The sequence below is a fragment of the Dermochelys coriacea genome, chromosome 20, assembly GCF_009764565.3.
Source record: "Dermochelys coriacea isolate rDerCor1 chromosome 20, rDerCor1.pri.v4, whole genome shotgun sequence".
Lineage (NCBI taxonomy): Eukaryota > Metazoa > Chordata > Testudines > Dermochelyidae > Dermochelys > Dermochelys coriacea.
This window is the reverse complement of record NC_050087.2, coordinates 11,887,498-11,905,585: the sequence shown is the minus strand read 5'-3', so window position 1 is coordinate 11,905,585 and position 18,088 is coordinate 11,887,498. Positions and strand designations below refer to the sequence as shown.

The following is an 18,088-nucleotide window of genomic DNA, read 5'->3' as shown; positions in this document are numbered from 1 at the left end:
AATACTATCTGTGCTAAATAATTATACTCCATGCATCATGTAGTAAGTAAAAATCACATTTATGGCAACAGTATACGTCTATGCTTCAAAGTGTTTCTCAAACTATTTTCTTTAAGATGCCAGGTACCCCAGCTATTTTCAGAAATCTGTGTTTTATTTGTTTCTCTGCCATGCCTCTCCTGCCTTCAGATCATTTGGTTTCCTTTGAATGAGAAGACAAGTTTAGCTCCTAATTCTCTGCTCAGAGTTCAAATTAAAATACAGAATTAAAATACTTTCAATCCAAAAATAAAGCATTTTTTTCTAATAAAATTCTTTCTAGGTACTAGGAAGTTCTGCCCCATTTTTTCTGAATGGGACTATTTGGTTTCTGGATTAGGATAGGAAATGCCTTCATTTCAGGAGTGCCTCTCTGCTCTCCAGAGAACGACAGTGGTTGTACTACCATGTTAAAGCACTGGAAGAGTTTGCCCACTTTGCTGAATGACTTGTAACATCCATTATTCAAGCCCTTCTGGGAAATATTTGGTTTTAGGTTTTTAAGATTATAGGGCCAGATTTTCAAAGGCTCAGCATTCAGTGGATTCCATTTCGACACTGCATTTTTGGAAAAGTAGCAACTTAATTTTAGGTGCCTAAAAGAATTATGTTTTGAAAATCTAATTCTAATTATGGATGCTGAGGACTTTTGAAAATCTGGCCCTTGGGCCCCAATTCAGCAATCCGCTGAGGTAATGCTTAAATCCCACTGAAGTCAAAAGGGACTTCAGCACATGCATGCTATGTAGAAACAGGCCTAGATGCTTGTAGCTGCCGGATAAGGTCAACCCTGGAGGCTGAAATCCTTTAACTACCAAACAGATACAGCAGGGGTAGCAGTACCGTTAGCTTTCCCAGTCTAGTTTACTAATGTGCCTCAACCAGAGGGATGATCTCTAAATCAGGGGAATTTAATATCAATCCTGTAATTGTTAGCTTCTCTGAGACAACTATATGTTAGGGAAGGCAAAATACTAAAATACATTAGGATTTTAAATGGAATTATGCCATGACAGGGTGGATAAAAATCATTTATTTAAATAAAACAATTTTTTTTTAAAATCTGATTTTTTTGATAAAATGCTTTTTGAGAAAAAAGCTATCTAAAGATAGTTTTAATTAAGATACATTGTAGCTCAAAGATCTCTCATCATCGAATAGGGATTATAAATTCTAATTCTATAGTATGAAACAATATATTCATGTAATGTTTAAAAAAAGTTTTGTAAATGAGTTCCAATAGTTCGCGGATTAGGGACCCAATCTTATGGAGTTCCAGAGGCTTCTGTATAGATTATTTAGGTTAATCTTTCTATCTACCCAATGGAAGTCAATGCTCAATCTAGAAGATACCACCAGAGATGCTTAGTTTTTCAGTTCTCAAACTGTGGATTTGTGTCTCCAGAGATAACATGCTTGTTAACAGCAAACATGTTTTTAAATAAGTAAATATATAGAGGTGAGAAATAACAGACCTCTACCCTATTGTCCCTCTGCAAATTTGTGTACAGATTCAATCCCTTACCTCTCTCTAAAAGTGCAAATTTTCAAAAAGTTCAACGAATAGAAGATTGTTGCCGGTGGAATAGATCTGGACAAGTAGAAGAAATCTGGAGATAAATGTGAGAACACAGGGACATGAAGCAGAAACAAAAGTGAAATTGAGCAGCAAATTCCAGAAGTCTTGAGATCTCTGAGTGTAGCCTTCTGATTTGAAATCTACCATACCATTCTCTCACTAGAAGGGAAAACCTATAATGGCAGCAGGCCGTAAAAGAGACCCAGTTTGGGAATAAGAATCATTCAAGAAATACATGTTTGCTGATGTTTTAAAATAAAGTCACACCAGTGAACTGGTGGATGTCACTTATTGGATTCAGAGACTGCTGAAGTGATCATCTCATTTAACAGCAGTAGATTCTTCTGCCGATGTAGAAAGAATATTTTCTCTTTCTTTGGACTAATTCATTCCAAATTAAGAAACTGTTTGGGACATGAAAAAGCAGGAAAGCTTGTTTTCCTTTTCCAGATTATGAACAAACAGGAAAATGAAGGTGAAGATGACTGAGTTAGCTGCAGAAGCCAATATTTTAAGTTTCTCATGTTGACTTGGCTGACAGGGTCAATTTAATTTTTGTTTGTTTTTTTTTAAATTTCATTTAACTATTTTCGATAAAAGCAATTTTAACAAAAACAAACCTGATTTTAAAAAACTTGAATGTTTAATTAAATTCAAAAATTCATATGCTTGTTTTGTTAAAATATCTTATGTTTGCTGTTGAAGAAAAAAATCCAGAATACATAACATTTTTGTAGTTAAAAAAAACAATTTAAATGTCTGTCTGGTAATGTTCTCCTCCTAATATAGCATGGCAAGAAAATCCTCCAAATATTATTGACTAACCTGTTGAATTGGAGATAGTTCACCTCCCTAGGATGTCATAAATATCTGCTTCAATTACCTTTGGTAAATGAAATAACCAATCATTCATTTTCTGATATAGCTGTAAAACTAATCTGAAAAGTTTTTACTTTAAAAACGTATAATGTGTACCTTCTAAAAATAAAACCTACATCTGAGTTGACGAATATGCATTAAAATTTTAAACCAACAAGAATGCACTTTTATGTAGAAATCCATGATTAAATTGAGTCTGATTAGTGATTTGCACTATTCCGGACGAATTGCATCCGAGAGTGCTGAGGGAATTGGCGGCTGTGATTGCAGAGCCCTTGGCCATTATCTTTGAAAACTCGTGGCGAACGGGGGAAGTCCCGGATGACTGGAAAAAGGCTAATGTAGTGCCCATCTTTAAAAAAGGGAAGAAGGAGGATCCTGGGAACTACAGGCCGGTCAGCCTCACCTCAGTCCCTGGAAAAATCATGGAGCAGGTCCTCAAAGAATCAATCCTGAAGCACTTAGAGGAGAGGAAAGTGATCAGGAACAGTCAGCATGGATTCACCAAGGGAAGGTCATGCCTGACTAATCTAATCGCCTTTTATGATGAGATTACTGGTTCTGTGGATGAAGGGAAAGCAGTGGATGTATTGTTTCTTGACTTTAGCAAAGCTTTTGACACGGTCTCCCACAGCATTCTTGTCAGCAAGTTAAGGAAGTATGGGCTGGATGAATGCACTATAAGGTGGGTAGAAAGCTGGCTAGATTGTCGGGCTCAACGGGTAGTGATCAATGGCTCCATGTCTAGTTGGCAGCCGGTGTCAAGTGGAGTGCCCCAGGGGTCGGTCCTGGGGCCCGTTTTGTTCAATATCTTCATAAATGATCTGGAGGATGGTGTGGATTGCACTCTCAGCAAATTTGCGGATGATACTAAACTGGGAGGAGTGGTAGATACGCTGGAGGGGAGGGATAGGATACAGAAGGACCTAGACAAATTGGAAGATTGGGCCAAAAGAAATCTAATGAGGTTCAATAAGGATAAGTGCGGGGTCCTGCACTTAGGATGGAAGAATCCAATGCACCGCTACAGACTAGGGACCGAATGGCTCGGCAGCAGTTCTGCGGAAAAGGACCTAGGGGTGACAGTGGACGAGAAGCTGGATATGAGTCAGCAGTGTGCCCTTGTTGCCAAGAAGGCCAATGGCATTTTGGGATGTATAAGTAGGGGCATAGCGAGCAGATCGAGGGACGTGATCGTTCCCCTCTATTCGACACTGGTGAGGCCTCATCTGGAGTACTGTGTCCAGTTTTGGGCCCCACACTACAAGAAGGATGTGGATAAATTGGAAAGAGTACAGCGAAGGGCAACAAAAATGATTAGGGGTCTAGAGCACATGACTTATGAGGAGAGGCTGAGGGAGCTGGGATTGTTTAGTCTGCAGAAGAGAAGAATGAGGGGGGATTTGATAGCTGCTTTCAACTACCTGAAAGGGGGTTTCAAAGAGGATGGCTCTAGACTGTTCTCAATGGTAGCAGATGACAGAACGAGGAGTAATGGTCTCAAGTTGCAATGGGGGAGGTTTAGATTGGATATTAGGAAAAACTTTTTCACTAAGAGGGTGGTGAAACACTGGAATGCGTTACCTAGGGAGGTGGTAGAATCTCCTTCCTTAGAGGTTTTTAAGGTCAGGCTTGACAAAGCCCTGGCTAGGATGATTTAACTGGGACTTGGTCCTGCTTTGAGCAGGGGGTTGGACTAGATGACCTTCTGGGGTCCCTTCCAACCCTGATATTCTATGATTCTATGATTCTATGATTTAAATCATGATTTAAATCAAATCCACCTCGTGCCATGAGGAATGATCAAAAGCTGTAAAACAAATTACTATACATCTAAAAATAATGTATTCAAGAAGCAAGGACTAGTATACAATTCCCAAGATTTATTTTATGAAAAATGTTATAATTTATAAAAAAAATTGTACAGTCTGCATCAAGTGGAAGCAAGAAACCTCATTTTATAACTGCACTAGAACGGTCAAATACTGACAATCTGAAACAAAATAGTAGGCGCAATAGCAATAATGTTAGAAACGGAACACCTCAATTATATGTTAGATATTACAAAAGTGATTAAACTAAAAGTACAAGCTAAGCAGCCCTGTTTTTATTTGTGTTGGCAAACAAACACTGATGACATGACCAGTAGGCAAACCAAAGTAGATGACCTGGGAAAACTGAACATGGAGCAGATAAACAGCATCCGCTATTCAAATGCTATGCATCCGATGAAGTGAGCTGTAGCTCACGGAAGCTTATGCTCTAATAAATTTGTTAGTCTCTAAGGTGCCACAAGTACTCCTTTTCTTTTGCGAATACAGACTAACACGGCTGCTACTCTGAAACCTATTCAAAACTTGAACTACTTCCTTTCCTTCTCTCACTTCCTCCTTTGCTCTCTTTCCGGCATCATATTCTCTTCTGCCATTCCTTTCCCCATCACCACTCCAACCTCTCATTCTCAGTCCATCTTCAGGTTTTCTATAGTACCCATCACTGTAGTATTTAAATAGTAATTTGTCCCCTCCTTCCCAATCCAGGTTAATGTTGTAACCTGTTGTTGCTTCCAATTCTCTTTACTACAGTATTCCATCTTTTCCTCCTCACCCGACCAGAGATGCTGGCCGCCACTAGGGGCCCCTGGACCAGCAAAGCCCAGCTCACAAATAGAAGACCAGGCCGTGCACGGGGGTGGGGGGGGGGGAAGGACCAGCATTCCCTTAAGACAGTGGCCTGCAGGAAACTCTGTGCAAGCCCGGGTCCCAGCATCAGGCCGTTTCTTCCTCTGGATCCCTAGGATCTAGGAGACTAGGGTCTGAGTGTCTGGGCTGCGGAAGCTGAGCTCTGGGAGACAGGGGGTGAGAGTGTCTGGGTTTGGGGAGAGCAAGTAAGTGAGGCAGGCCACATGGGGGTACAGGGCCCAGAGAAGCAAGAACTGGATTTTCGTAAGGATTTTTTTAACTCTCCACTCCTGGGGGAATTTTTGTGCAGGTCTGTATTGTTACAGACATACTTGCTGACAGATATTTGAAATAAATTACCAAAATACTTGAAATTGGCATGATTATATAGTGTTATTTTGACAAATAAAATGTGCAGAATGTAAACATATGTGAAGGAATTTTTAATATTTTGGCACAAAATTCCCCCAGGAATATCATCTCTACACTGCACACTAGCAGCCCAATTGTGGGCCCAACCCTGAAGCCTGCAAAGCAACCACTTCCTAGGTAGGACTTCATGCAACAGCAAAGAAAGCCATTCGTGCAGGCTGACACAAGGTGAACTGCTATGCTCGGTAAGACTGTTGCCTAGCACTACCCTCTGTGGTAACCTGCTGGAACTGCTCTCCTGACCTGATGACCAACTAGAGACTGAAAGGAATGGCTCAATCCTGAACCCACATAGGAAATTGACCCTACTTGCCCAGTGACCCAGTCCGCAAATGGAAAATCTCCATTTTTCACTAACTGTTGACCTGCTTACCTAGAAAAGGGGAGGAGCATTTTTTTTGGGTTTGGTACTGGTTGCAAACTAGTCCCAGAAAAAAAAAAAAAAAATAATAATATGGCAAAGACCACCACTAACCTGAACTGGAACCCACGGACCTACAGATATCTACAAATAGCGGGACAAAATCTGTACGTGGTTCAAGACCATGACAACTGTGCATTAAGAGATGTGGTTGTGAGGAAAAAGTACAAACTAAACATTCTTTTAAATCTTAAGAATTGCTGAAGTTTTTATATCAGGTGATTAATAAAGACTTTCCCCTACCAATCCTGTCAGGTTTAGCGTCTGCTGCAATACAATACCTTAACACAGCAGAGCAGCAAAGCTGAATGCTTTCTTTTGCTTTGGATACTAAGGAAGTAAATCAGCTGCTGCAGAAAGAAAACAGAACTGTGAACTCTGGTCTCAATAATAAATGCATTCCCATCAGACCACTGAGAGGATCTCCAAATGCTACATAACATACATTTGAAAATCCACTTTTTGTTTAACATTTACATGTAGATAGATACAAACTAAATTAGCATAAGTATAAATTATTTAATAAAATGAGTAGAAAAGATTTAATAAGCAGCCCAGAACATAACATAAAACTAATTTTTGACTATAAATCCAAATACCTTAGCTGTAAAGCAAAGATCACAGACCATCCAAAATGACAGTTTGTGTTATCTTTGGACTTCCTTGCACCATCCCTACTAGATATCAGAGCTTCCTAAAGGAGACCTTCAGTTTTGGAAAGTAGGCTTATCTGCGGTTCAGGTGACAACGCACAAGTCTAATTTTAACTAAATTCCCATTATGGATACTTTTATCTCTTGATTCAAATCTAGCATGTAGGGTTCTGGTAGCAAGTCACATACTTCAAAGAGACGTACATACATATTCAGAGTCCAGGTGTGTGTAAACATTCATATTGGCTATTTTTGGACTACTGATCTGTTTAGTATTGGGGATGTCTGCAAGAGCCAGATAAATAGTTGCAAAAATAATGTTTTAGTGAAATTAAAGTGAAAGTCAATTTAGGGCCCACAGCAACAAACAATTTCCAGCTCATCAATGAACGTATTGCAAAATGTAAATGCATATAATAATCCATATTCAGATTTTCCAAAAACTATTTAACAGATCCCACAAGCTACTAATCATTAACATTTCATTTTAATAAGATATCTATGGAAAGCTGATTACAGGCTAATTTATTCTAATCAGCTTTAAAAATGGTTTGTCTCCTGGCAAACCAGGACCAACTAACTACTCCATCAAATTGAAGTAGAGCTCGTTACAGACAAAAGATGGCAGTCCTTTGTGCGTCCCTAGTTCTGAAGTAGGGCTCAACAAATAAGAGCAGCACTGATGGCACTAACCAAAAAACCAGATTCTGGGACAGTGCCAGGAAGTGTGACTCTTTAGCAACAGTCCCAGATAGCTACCAAATCCACACAGCTGCTAAGGTGCCACAAGTACTCTTTTTTTTTTTAAGTAGATCTTGAAGAGCATCTCCCTGGTGGTTTAGATTAGGCTAAATGATCACACTTCTGGCCTTGGAATCTATTAAACCAAAAGCTAGCTGCAAGAGGTAAACTTCGCAGAAAGTTCCCAGGAGGCAGATCAATCCTGAAGTTAGGACAGATTCATAGATTCGAAGACTAGAAGGAATCAATGCATCCGATGAAGTGAGCTGTAGCTCACGAAAGCTTATGCTCAAATAAATCTGTTAGTCTCTAAGGTACCACAAGTACTCCTTTTCTTTTTGCGAATACAGACTAACACAGCTGCTACTCTGAAACCAAAATAATTTCTACAGCATAGCTTTTCGAAAAACATCCGTCTTGATTTAAATATTGACAGTGACCCCAAAAATTGACCACAACCCCATGCAAATGGTTCCAACGATTAATTACCCTCACTGTTAAAAATATAGCCCTTATTTCCAATCTGAATTTGTCTAGCTTTAACTTCCATCCCCTGGATTATGTTATACCTTTCTCTGCTAGACTGAGCACTCAATTACTTAATATTTGTTCCCTATGTAGATACTTTTAGGCTATAATCAAGTCACCCTTCAACCTTCTTTGTTAAGCTAAATAGATTGGGCTCCTGGTATCTATCAAAGTAAGGCATATTTCTATCCTTCAATCATTCTTGTGGCTCATCTCTGAACTCTCCCCAATGTGCATCAACAACCTTTTTGAACTGTTTCTACTCCTGCTCGAGATTCCCCTGTTTATGCATCCCAGGATAGCATTAGCTCTTTTGGTCACAGCATAACATTGGAAGCTCATGTTCAGTTGATCATCGACCACAATCCAGAAATCTTTTTCAGAGTCACTGCTTCCCAGGATAGAGTCCCCCACCCCGTAAGTATGCTAACATTCTTTGTCTCCTAGATGTCTACGTTTACATTTACCTGTATCTAAAGGCACCTTGTTTGCATGTACACAGTTTACCTAATGGCCCAGATTGTTCTGACTCAATGGCCTGGCCTCTTCATTATAGAATCACAGAAGATTAGGGTTGGAAGAGATCTCAGGAGGTCATTTAATCCAATCCCCTGCTCAAAGCAGGACTAACACCAACTAAATCATCCCAGCCAGGGCTTTGTCAAGCCGGGCCTTAAAAACTTCTAAGGATGGAGATTCCACCACCTCCCTAGGGAACCCATTCTAGTGCTTCACTACCCTCCTAGTGAAACAGTGTTTCTTAATATCCAACCTAGGCCACCCCCACTGCAATGTGAATCCATTGCTTCTTGCTCTGTCATCTGCCACCACTGATAACAGCCTAACTCCATCCTCTTTGGAACTCCCCTTCAGGTAGTTGAAGGCTCCTATCAAATCCCCCCTCACTCTTCTCTTCCACAGACTAAATAAGCCCAGCTCTCTCAGCCTGTCCTCCTAAGTCATGTGCCACAGCCCCCTTATCATTTTCGTTGCTCTCCGCTGGACTCTCTCAAGTTTGTCCACATCCTGTAGTGGGCGGTCCAAAATTGGATGCAATACAGTAACTCCTCACTTAACCTCATCCCCATTAACGTTGTTTCACTGTTACGCCGCTGATCTATTAGAGAACATGTTCATTTAAAGTTGCACAATGCTCCCTTTATAATGTTGTTTGGCAGTCGCCTGCTTTGTCCACTGCTGGCAGGAAGAGCAGCCCATTGGAGCTAGCTGGTGGGGCTTAGAACGAGGGTAGGCTGGCAGCTCCCGCATCAGCTCCCCTAAGTTCCCTGTGCCGCAGCCTCCCAGCAGGCTATCCATTGCCGGGCAGTTCAGCTGTCCCTCCCCCATCATGTGCTGCTCCTGCCCTCTGCCTTGGAGCCTCTCACAGGAGTCTCCTGCTCACTGTGCAGGGAGTGGGGAGGGTGCTGATGTCAGTGTGTCCCCCTCCCCCCACTCCTGTACCCCATCTCCACAGAGCTTGGGGGGATAGAAGATACATGATAGGGCTCAGGACAAAGAGAGCTTGCTGGCAGCAGCTGCCGTCTCAACTTGCTGATCTACTTAGAGTGGGGTCAGTGTACTTAAAGTGACAGTGCGCATGTGCGTCTCTCACACACACACACACCCCGGGCACTTTGGAATGTGGAGGCAATGGTGCGCTCCAGGGGGATAGCATAGGTTCATCATAACGTTCAGTTTCTGCAGGGAATGTCTGCAGCCACTGCCATGTGTCTATTATGTTTCCTCTCTCCATCCATGCTGCTTTGTAGAGAGTGTGAGGCTACATTAACAATGTGAAAAGAAAAGGAGTACTTGTGGCACCTTAGAGACTAACAAATTTATTAGAGCATAAGCTTTCGTGAGCTACAGCTCACTTCATCGGATGCAGTGAGCTGTAGCTCACGAAAGCTTATGCTCTAATAAATTTGTTAGTCTCTAAGGTGCCACAAGTACTCCTTTTCTTTTTGCGAATACAGACTAACACGGCTGCTACTCTGAAACCTGTGATTATGCAATTAACAATGTGTTAACCCTTGAGGGCTCAGCCAAGTGTTAATTAGCAGCAAGGCATTCCCTGTGAAATATCCCACCCTCTGACTCCACCACCTCAACCAAGCTTCGCAATCATCATTGCTGTGTACAGTATTCAACTGTTGGTTTAAAACTCTGTGCGTGTGCGAGATGTCTTTTGTCTGGCGAAAAAAATTTCCCTGGAACCTTCCTCCCCCCCCGTTTACAGTAATTTTTATGGGGAAATTGGATTCACTTAAAGTAGCATTTTTCAGGAATGTAACTACAACATTAAGTGAGGAGTTACTGTACTCCAGATGTGGCCTCACCAGTGTCAAATAGAGGGTAATAAATCCACTGGCAATGCTTCTACTCAATCCTTTGGCAATGCTTCTACTAATGCAGCCCAATATACCTTTAGCCTTCTTGGCAACAAAGGCACACTGTTGGCTCATTTTCTGCAGAACTGGCGCTTAGCCAGTCGGTCCCCAGCCTGTAGCAGTGCATGGGATTCTTCCCATCCCGTCCCTCTGTCCTTGTTGAACCTTATTTATCACTCCTCCAATTTTTGTCTCATCTGCAAACTTTATCAGTAATGTTTTTGTTTTCTTCAAGGTCATTGATAAAAATGTTAAATTGCATTGGAAGAAGAGCCTACACACACACACACCCCCATGATGATTCCGTTTAATATTACCAGTTTGTAGGCCATTTAATGTGTGCCATGTTAATTTTATATCATTCTAGTTTTTTAATCAAAATATGGAGTAGATAGGGATCAAGGGAAAAACAAGTTGCAGTTTGCCACAGATGGGCTAGGATGAGAGTTGGGTCACCAAGAAACCCCAGCACTGATTCTGAGGTCCATTTTGGTATAGACACATTGGTGAGCAACTCCTTGCACTCTATGGCACTGGAACCTCAGCACCAGATTGATTCCAGATTTGGGGACTTCAGTGCAACTTATGCAAGACCAAATCCTCAGAACTGAACTTCAACCTGGATGGATGTAGGGACACTGGCCACTCTGACAACTGACTTTTGAGAATCAACAATGTTTGATCCTCAGCATTGGACTCAGATTCTGGACAGCACTGTTTATACCTGGCATGCTGTCACTTTGGCAAGTGGATTTCTAAAATCAATACTGGATTTCCACAGTACCTGACTTGGTCAACTAGGTTTAAAGAGCCTCTCGTCACCTGCAAGGTGAGTAAGTCCTAAACAATATCTTTGACCTATGGGCACCCTTCCTCTTAAAAAAAATCTGACTGACAAACTACAAATGATAGCTCCCAAAGGGGCAGAACAAGGAAAAAAACTGACAAGGTAAGCATTAAGGATATCGAGCGATATTCCATCTCATTGCACCTTCTAAGAATACGTAGGGAATCATGCCCAAGAGGAGAGGGAAGAAGTGACCCAGACACTGCTGTCTAGAAGATTTTTAAAAATTGCCCTGAAGGTTCCTTGATCATACAAGTGGTACTTTAAAGAACCTGTTCTATTTCAAGTCCTAGGTAGCATTTGCTGCTCCAGCAATTATAAAGAATCCTGGTTTTGAAATAGATGCATCTGATCTGGAATCGCTGAAGGAACAGGACATGGAACACCAATACATTTCAGTAGTTTGTCATTTGTCTGACCACCATCACAATCTACACTAATAGAAAGACAAGAAAAATTCAGTTGCAACTAGCACTGACCCTCACCCAGGAATTCCATTAGTGGAACGAATCACCACTAATTATGAAATGCATGTAATTGTTACAATAGTGCATAATCAGTGTAATTAAAGACTTTCTTCCCTTCTAAAAAAACTGGAACAATTATCCAGGATGTTGAGAAAGCTACTTCTTGCAGCAAGAGGCTCAGTGCAGGTAATACAAATCATACCTAGGCAACAGTGAAGCAGACTGGGGAACCTGATTCCACAACACCTGCTGTAAATTAGGCTGTGTCTTTTCACTGCAGAATTAACTTGGAAACTGGCACCCATGTTAACCTGCCTTGGGTGTGAGCAGCCACATTGCAAAGCTGCAATCAAGTTATGGGGGCCTCACTGATGCTGTACTCGCCAGTGTGTGCCACTAGGAGTTCTGGGAGAACATAACATGGTTCTTTGTGCTACAGTAAACTGAGCCAATCTGATTCTACACCAGCAAATTGTGGGAGACCTTGTCTGTCCTTCTGGGCATACTGAAGAAATTGTGCGAAGACACTGGAGGACTATCAGCACTCAAGAGGTTCAGCCTGAGTCCACACTGCAAAGTGGGTGAGTCATCAACTTTAGTGAAAGCCTTGTTCAGGCTTTAGCCTCCAGCCCCAGGTCAATCAGTTACCTTGGGATGAAAGCACAACTATACTTGGTTCAGAGGTTTATATGTGAAGGAGTTAACTTTGCAGTGAAGACATTCCTTGAGAGGAAAATCAGTCCCAAAGCTTCAGCCTAAATTCTGAATATTATGACTTAACTAACAAGATTTTGGAGGGGAGGGTTCATCTCCTCATAACCCAGACAAAGCAATGTTAAGTCTGATGATAATACTTGAATGGGAATCGTCCAAAGAATAGGAAAGACTTTTGAGGATGGGAGGGGGGTGGCATTTTGAGAATTCATGCACAGATGTCAGTAAATTCAGAGCAGACACTCCCACAACAATTTTGATGGTCCATCCTGAATGTATGCATAACAGGGATATTATTTACATTCCAGTGACATATTAATTGGAAAAATACATTATAGGATAAAAGAGAAGCTAACAGGTGTTCAAAAATCGTAACTCAGACCATGAACTCATAACTGCTTAAAACTCAGATTTTAAAATAAGTTTTGGGCTCTCTTATTTGCCTTCTGGTTTTTGAGCCTCTTGGGGGTTTATGTTTTCAAGCTTTTTTCCACAATAAACTCACTCTGGAAAAAAAAAATTAAAACTGGAGGTCTCGTATTCACATGACTTCAGGAGTCGGGGCTTTAAGAAAAACACCAACATTCATGTGAGTCAGCAACAGTGCAATTTTCTAGAATTTTAGGCCCCATCTGCATTACAGTTACCACCATATCAGGACACCCAAATACAACATGGTATAGAGTCCCATTGCATAGGAAGGACCTATCCCCCAAATCTTACTAAAGAGATGTACATGTCCAAGACTTAAGGAGACAGTTCCATTTTGTAATCCAGATGGAACCTTGAGTTATACCAATGTTGCAGGACAAATGTTTCAGCCAATCATGCAGCGCAGAGGGAACTTTAAGTGCACATATACTATAAGGTCATAATGCAGATGGCCTTTTGTAATACAAATTCACAAGTGGGCAGAGTTATATAAGTTGTGAGAAACTTAACACTTAACTACAAAGGAACAAATACATTTTCTCCTGAATACATAAAAGTTGGATAAATACATGGTGTTCCCCCACCCCGCACTTTTCATATCAGGCCTTGATTTCCCAGATTTTGCTAATGAATCATGACTGGAAAACTAATGACCAACAACTCAAGTGAGATATTTGTGCAAGTAAGGGAACTGCAGTTAGTCAGACTGCCTCAAAACAAAAAAGGAAGGAGGGGGCACTGGGGTTTTTGTTTAACTTAAACTCCTGACAAGTATTTGGGAGAAGAGCTCTCAGGGAAAGACAACAACATTCCAATCCTTCACAGGTAAAGGCTCAGTTCCCACTCTCGTTCTGAGGTCCCCCAAAATCTCTCTGATGAAAATATGGAAGACAAGACTTGGGCAGTAAAGGAAAATTTTGAGGAGAAAACTCAGTCTTTGTAACTAAAAGCAGCAAAAGCAACAAGCAAGCACATTTTTTTGCAGTTGATGTTTAGCTGTGAATTGTGTGTTTTTTTGCTGTTAATTTCAAATTGAATGATGTATTAATGTAGTATTTACACAGCCTATGAATAGTGCAAGCACAAAGTGAACTACTAAACTTTGAAAAGAGCTTTTAAACCAGACCTAATTTTAAGATGAACTCTATAATCAGCTATTTTATACTTAGTCTTTTTCTACTAGCTTCATCTCATATTCTCCCTCAACCTAAATGTATTCTTGTGCTCTTCCCCTTCTGTTTCTTTTCTTGTGAAAAAGGACTAACACTGTGGAGTGTTGTGTACTTACACCATATTGATTATCTATAAAAGAACACCAACTCCCAAATGGCTAGGTTTCTTGAAGAATTGACTGAGCCCTGGGAACAAAGGGCAACTCAAGATCAGGTCAAAGGAAACATCTGAAAAACAGAGATTAATCAGAGATTAGGACAAAAAGATGATGTGTTAAACATGCAGCATACTTAAATGAGCTGTACTTTCAGACAAAAATAAAAGTAAAGAATAATCCCAGGAGGGGAAAAATAAGAAGCAAAACAGCTGACCAAAGAGTAGAGCAAGAAGCTGCTTTACCAAAGGCAAATCATATTTGGGGATGCAGTTACAAGGATAAAGTCCAAGAGTTAGAAACAGCTCTGCTTATAACTTTATGCCAAAAGTTATATAAGCAGAGCTGTTTCTAACTCTAGGACTTTATCCTTATTGGTGAAAAGTTACACATTTAAGACGTGTGTGGTTGGGCAGCACCATCAGCCAGGATGGTAGAACAAGCCAGAACATCCGGAACAAAATCAAAGCCAAGAACACCTTCAGGAGCTTAAATACACTCTAGAAATCATCAAAAACCACCACCAAAACCAAACTCAAGATTTATCAGAGCCGTGTACTTTCAACACTACTTTGTAGTGCAGAATGCTGGGGAATGAGAAAGTATGACATGTCCAAACTCTCTTCTTTCCATACAACCCGCCTCAGAAAAATCCTCCGCATCTTTTGTCCCAGAACAATCTCCAACCAAGATCTACGGACACAGTGCAGCCAAGAGGATCTGAGCACCATCATTGCCAGGAGGCACTGGAGATGGATCGGTCATGTGCTTCAGATGGAAACAGGTTTCAGAGTAGCAGCCGTGTTAGTCTGTATTCGCAAAAAGAAAAGGAGTACTTGTGGCACCTTAGAGACTAACAAATTTATTAGAGCATAAGCTTTCGTGAGCTACAGCTCCGATGAAGTGAGCTGTAGCTCACGAAAGCTTATGCTCTAATAAATTTGTTAGTCTCTAAGGTGCCACAAGTACTCCTTTTCTTTTTTCAGATGGAAACTTATTCCATCACCAGAGTAGCAATAAGATGGACACCTGAAGGCAAGCGAAAACAAGGCTGCCTGAAAACAACATGGTGAAGAGCTGTGGAAGCAGAGCTGAAAAACCTGGGGCACAGCTGGGAAACTATTGAAAGACTTGCCAGAAACAGACAGGAGTGGAGGAGCTTCATCACTGCCCTAAATGCCAGAGGCGTAATAGGAACATGATGAAAGTGGTTAAGAAAAGTGATCAAGTTTCATGGTTTATTCCTCCCCTTATTTGCACAGCCACGAGGGAGGCACAACACAGCTCCATCACCCAAGAAACCACCATTTTTATACAGAATATTAAACTAGCAGAGATCTAACATTTTAATCGAATACTTACTCAGCCAAATGACTAAGCCAAGGCAGATACCAAGGATGGAGCTTCCAACAAAGTCTAGTGACAGTGTTCTCTTGTGGCTTGTCTACAAACAAAAGTTGTACCAATTTAACTATGCAGTATAGTTAATATGATACAACCTTTAGTGTGAATGCAGTTATACTGGTAAAGTATATCTTATTCCCAAATGGAGGAGACTCTCAAAGCACTGGGAATGTGGTTCAGGAAGTTGGGAGGCCAGATCAAACTACTCCTGCACACAGCATGGTGAGAGCAGCAGAACAAGCCTAACTTTTTTTTAGAGGCAATCTGAGTTACAAGAAAAGCTATTGGTTGAGGGATTGGTTTATATTTAAAAATATATATTTTCCATTTAACTTTCCAGTCCACTTTTAAATGCCAGAACTTCTACAACAGCCTGGATTTTTTCCTTCAGTCTTAACAGCATTCTTTCGGAATTCTACAAATAAGCATCTGTCAACATGCACAAGGTTAGAACATTTGTAAATATATGCCTTCAAATTAAAGGCTACACAATGTTCCTTTGTTGTAATAGGATACAGTTTACAGAGAATGCTTCTTGTCAGGGCACTTTGTTTAGTATTAGATGCCGACAAATAGAAGCAATTAAAAGCTTTTACCTGTCTCAGAAACCACTTCCCTCTCAAGTTGTGCCTAGTGGAGGTGGCTCACCTATATGCAAGTTTGCGCCATGTGAATTAAAGCGTCTTTTAGCTACCAATTCAACTAACGTAATACTCTCATGCCTGCCCTTTTCAAGTTATGCAATCCACTTTTCCAATGCCTCTCCCGCACACCCTTTTTCTGACTGTCTCCTTCACCCCTTAAGCCTCCCATCTATGACAGAAAAGAGGGAGAGTTTGAGAAAGAGAAAAACCCAGTATTGGCCTTTTTTTCTTGACTCTACTTTTTCTGGGACAGGACTGATTGAATCATGACCTGCCCTTTCCTCTCTGATTATCAAAGCCCTAGTGTCTCTTAAGGCCTTGTCCACACTATACAGTTTCGTCAAAAACAGAGACGGACTGATAGGACTGGCTGGACCAGTGGTTCTAACTTTTGTACTGGTGACCCTTTTCACATACCAAGCCTCTGAGTGCAACCCCCCTTATAAATTAAAGACACTTTTTAATACATTTAACACCATAATATATGCTGGATGCAAAGCGGGTTTGGGGTGGAAGCTGACAGCTCGTGACCCCCCCCATATAATAACCTCACGCCCCCCCCCGAGGGGTCCCAAACCCCAGTTTGAGAATCCCTCGGCTAGACCCCCTCCAGAGTGGAAGAGAGGTCCTCACTCGCCATGCCACTAGATGACCCTACCATGTGCGCCACATAGTCCTCCCAGCTCTACCTCCTCATCCACAACTTCGTCCTTTGGGTTGAGTCTACTGTCTGCAGCCTCCAGCCCCACCAAAGTGTCGAAGGGGCTCTTGGCAGAGGATGTGGGGTTGCCGCCAAGGATGGCATCCAGCTACTTTTAGAAGCAGCAGGTCTACGGCGCAGCACCAGAGCGATGGTTTGCCTCCCTTGCCATCTGATATGCCTGCCTCAGCTCTTATCTTCACACAGCACTGATGCATATCCCATTCGTAGCTCTTACCCAACAAGCCATGAGAAATCTGACTGTAGGTATCAACAGTCCTGGAGTGGAGCTACGACTGCAGTCTTCTTTCCCCACAGCACCAGCAGATCCAACAACTCATATGCTCCAAGTGTGAGTGTTGATGCGTGGAGCCGCCATGGTCAGCTGGGAAAAGACAATGTGAGCTCTTCACACCAAGGAAACAGGAAGTGGAATTTCAAAAATTCCCAGGTCTTTAATGGGGGAAGGGCAGAAGCCTGTGCACTTGGGTGCTGGGCAGAGGAGTTCGAACTGCTGACCAGAGCAATCAGGATGGGCATTGTGGGACATCTCCCGGAGGCCATTTACAGCAACATAAAAAAATGCAGTGTCTGCACTAACACTTTGTCAATATATCTTTGCAGCAAATAGTTCAATGCCTCTCATCAAGGTGGTTTTATTTTGCTGGCAAAGCAGGAGACCTTTGTCAGCAGAAGGAGCGTTGCAGTGTGTATACCTCCACTGGTGGACAAAACTGTGTAGTGCAGACAAGACCTTAGAGACCACTTCTCTAGTTGAGGACTGATCTTTAGTCAACCATTAGAAAAACTAACTAGAAGACACCATAGAAAGTGCTACCTCTGTCTTCGTCCACTCTGCTAGTTTAGGGATCAAGAGATCAAACTCCACCTAAGTTCATGTGTAATGCCAGTGTGTCTTTACCCTACTGACTTCGCAAGTTCTCTTCCCTGCATCCTCAGACTGGACTGGAGCGGCAGTCAAATCGGTGTTTTATCAGCAGTGTGAAATTAATAGCCTCAGATTCACTACATAAGAAGATTGTGTGATTTTGAATCCTGTTACAAGGTTTTTTTGAGTATAGGCTGTAGGACATTATAAATTATAGTTTGGTTGTTTTTATTTAAAAGGAAGTAACATGGCTTCTGCAGCTAACAAATTGCCAGCTACACATATTTAGTCTTGAGTTATGAATATAAAATCAAAACTTAA

The 18,088-nt window shown here is 41.4% G+C and overlaps 1 protein-coding gene across 3 annotated transcripts in view; it reads right to left on the bottom strand.

The window, feature by feature from the left end:
• Nucleotides 1-18,088, bottom strand: part of BRD4 (bromodomain containing 4) — a 248,487-nt gene that overhangs the window by 195,722 nt on the left and 34,677 nt on the right. The window contains exon 2 of one of the 3 annotated variants that reach the window (XM_038378569.2): nucleotides 14,092-14,203. The exons of the other annotated variants lie outside the window; for them this stretch is intronic. The gene's annotated coding sequence lies outside the window, so the exon portion shown is untranslated. The remainder of the gene's footprint in view (nucleotides 1-14,091; nucleotides 14,204-18,088) is intronic. 3 annotated transcript variants of the gene reach the window in all.